This window comes from Tupaia chinensis, unplaced genomic scaffold, assembly GCF_000334495.1.
Source record: "Tupaia chinensis unplaced genomic scaffold, TupChi_1.0 Scaffold000515_1, whole genome shotgun sequence".
Classification (NCBI taxonomy): Eukaryota; Metazoa; Chordata; class Mammalia; order Scandentia; family Tupaiidae; genus Tupaia; species Tupaia belangeri.
The window spans coordinates 7,411,459-7,415,026 of NW_006160028.1; the positions used below are offsets into that span (position 1 = coordinate 7,411,459).

The window sequence follows — 3,568 nt, forward strand, 5'->3', positions numbered from 1 at the left end:
CCGGTCCCAAGGGGTGGTTGCAGTCCGGTTATCACGAGTGGTTAAGGCCGCGATCCTGGTCCTCAGCCTTCCCAGAGTGTCTCGAGCTTCCCAGTGTCCTGACTTCTTTGTTTTTTGTTTTTGTTTTTGTTTTTGTTTTTAGAATTATTTAGGAACCAGCAGTTAGTGTAATGGCTATGTTGTTGGACCCCCATGTAGTCGACTGTGGTTCGCGTCACGGTGGCTTAAAACTCACGCGGGGCGCGTGTGCGTGCGTGCCCAAGACCCCCATCCCCCCTGGGCGGTGATTTCTCGTTTTCTGTCTCTCTATCTCTGTCTGTCTGGCGAGCGCACGTGTCCTATAGCAAAAACCTCTCCAAAAATAAAAATTAAAAAAAAAGAATTAACTTTCTTCTTTCTTTCTTTCTTTTTATTTCTCTTTCTCTTTCTTTTTTCTTTTTAAAAATAGTTTATTTAACTTTATTTATTCATTCATTTATTTATCTCGATTTGATCAGAGAGGAATAGAGTGAGAGAGAGAGAGAGAGAGAGAGAGGGGAGGGAGAAAGCAAACCGTCAGGGACTCGAACCGCAGTTGACTGTGAGGGAGTCCAGCACCCTTAACCACCAAGCCACCTGCCAGCCCTCTTTCTTCTTTCTTTTAATTTGACCGGGGGTTGGGGGGGGGAGAGAGAGAAAGAGAGATAGAGAGGGGAGAGAGAACAAGCCGCTAGGTCTACGACTCAAACCGCAGTCGGCCAGGTGGGAGTCCAGTGCCCTTCGTCACCACGCCCGCCACCTGCCGATCCCGATTTCTCCTGCTGTTCAGATGAGACAGGATCGTCCTCAGTAGCAAGAAGCCAAAACCAGTGACCAACACAAAGGTGACGCAATAACTCAAGAGAAGCCCTGAGTGTCCCAGCCCAGGCAGATTCATCAGGTTAGCTACTTGTCACTTTGGGGAACAGCAAGACCCCAGGAAGTGGGTTTTGTTGATGGCGGAGGTCAGGAGAACCTGGAATCTGGGCACAGCTGGTGGGCTTGGCCAGGACTGGACTGAGGTTTCCAGGCAACGCTCAAGGCTGGGGCAGCGTTGGGTGGACAGAGCCGCGCTGACAGGAAAGGTAGGAAAACAGGGGCGAATCTAACAGAGGCTGTCACCAATGCCATGGACTGTGCAGCCTCACAGAGATGGCCTCGTTTGCACCCCTGTGGGGCACCCAAGGGAAGTCTCTATTCTGTCACAGTAAGGCTGATTTTATCTCTGTGATTTGCCTAAACGTCTCTGCTGACATGTATTCTGCCTGGTACTAGCCATCCCCACCCCCACCCACTGCATTTAGTCCCTTTATGCTGTTTTTCTTTTTCTTTTTTTTTTTGGTAGTAGAGGTTTTTGCTGTAGGGCGCATGTGCTCGCCAGAAAGACAGAGAGAGACAGAGAGACAGAAAGCGAGAAATCACCCTCCAGGGGGATGGCCACGCTGCAATCCCTTCTCCTCTATTCTCCTCTCGGGATCTTGGGCACACACACGCCCGGCGTGAATTTAAGTCACCGGATTCGGATTTTGAACCGCAGTCGACTGCATGGGAGTCCAGCGACATAGCCATTACACTAACCGCTGGTCCCAATCCCTTTATGGTTTAACAAGCGGGGATTAAAAAGCTCAAGGAGAGTGCACATTCTAAACTACCAGAAGGGCAGGCTGTGTCTGTATCGTGTCTTCCCACAGGCAGGAGCCCAGAATTATTCACTGTACTATAAATTGTTCACATCTACAGAGAGGAAAGAATATTCGCTGGAACCCAGTGGACATTGATAGTGATGTTTGCCAGGAAGTTTTTGTAGGTTTTTTTTTTTTTTTTTTTTTTTTGTGAAGAGTAAGGGTGGGCTGCAAGTTAGCAGAATTCGCTCCCACCTGCATTCCTCTTTCCTTCCCCTCAGTCAAGGACTCTGCTGGGTGTTCAGTTTACTGAATGGACGAACTCAGCGTACAGAATGAGAAGCTCAGTTATCTCTATTAGTTTCCAGAGGAAGTGTCCCATTGTCTGCAGAGATTCCAGGTGTGAACCCAGGGGGCCTGGGAAGGGTGCATTCTGGCTGCAGTGGCCATTGGGCTGGCCACGCAGAGGTGGGTCTTCACTTCTTCTTCCAGCTGGGCTTTGCCGTTCTCGTCCCTGGGCAGCGGTGGCGTGGCGCTAGCACCGTGCTCAGCAAAGTTGAGCCCACGTGGGAGGGGCCCAGGCTCGCGCCCCGAGGTCTCCCTGTGCCTTCCTGACCGGTATGTGTGTGCCCTCAGTCTGGGCTGAGGCTGAGAGGAGGCTGTAGCATCATGACCCTGCTGGGGGTAGTGTGCACGCTCTCTCTTTCTCTCTCCCCTCTCTCTCAAGAAATAAATAATTTAAAAAAATGTTAAGAAGTTTTTGCCTTAGGCACATGCACTCTCTAGAAAAAGATAGAGACAGTGTGAGGGAAAGTGAGAAATCAGCCCCCACGAGGGATGGCCATGCTGCAATCTCTTCTTCCCTATTCTCCCCTCGTGATCTTGGGCATGTGTGCACATGCACCTGATGTGACTTTTTTTTTTGAGAGCTTTTCGTTATGGGGCATGTGCGCTCGCCAGACAGACAGAGAGAGAGAGACAGAAAGCGAGAAATCACTCCCCAGGGGGGATGGCTACGCCGCAATCCCTCTTCCTCCATTCTCCTCTCAGGATCTTGGGCACGCACGCACACGTGCCTGGCGTGAGTTTAAGCCACCAGATGCGGGACTCGAACTGCGGACAACTACATGGGAGTCCAGCAACATAGACATTACGCTAACTGCTGGTCCCCCTGATGTGATTTTTAAGCCACCATGTCTGCGACTCAAACCACGGTCAGCCATGTGGGAGTCCAGCCGTGTAACCGGTAAGCTAATTGCTAGCCTCTTACATTTTTTTAAAGTCTGAAATATCCTTTTTTAAAACAAAACAAAACAAAACAAAAAACCCACTTTATTTATTTATTTATTTAAATTTGACCAGAGAGGGACAGAATGAGAGAGAGAGAAAGTGAGAAACCAAGCCACCAGGTCTGGGATTCGAACCATGGTCGGCCATGTAGGAGTCCAGTGCCCTTAACCACCACCTGCCGACCCCCTTAATTTTTTTAAAAAAGAATTTTTTAAACTTTATTTATTTATTTCAAATTGACCGGAAAGGAACAGAGTGAGAGAGAGAGAAAGTGGGAAAGCAAGCTGCCAAGTCCAGGACTTGAACTGTGGTCAGTTATGTGGGAGTCCAGCATCTTTTACTTTTTTTAATTATGTTTATTTAGCGTATGTACACATAAAAGAGAAATTGCCCTCGGATCCTACCCAGCAGAAAACATGCACAAACCCAAGGTATATGTGGAGGGGAGGGGCCCTGGCCCCGAGTTAGCGGCTGGGATGGTGCAATCCTATGAGTCAAGCCCCAGTCAGCAGAGGGCTGGACTGAGCGTTGGGCAGGCTGGAGCTCCTGCTGTTTGCCCTAGAACAGGTGCGCGCCATGGCCAAAGGTCTGACTGATGCCCTTGAAGTAGTAGCGCTGCCAGCCCTGCCCGCGTCCGC

The 3,568-nt window shown here is 49.7% G+C and overlaps 1 pseudogene; it reads right to left on the reverse strand.

Moving 5' to 3' along the window:
- Positions 1 to 3,488: 3,488 nt before the first annotated feature.
- Positions 3,489 to 3,568, reverse strand: part of LOC102496028 (activator of 90 kDa heat shock protein ATPase homolog 1-like) — a 2,348-nt pseudogene continuing 2,268 nt past the window's right edge.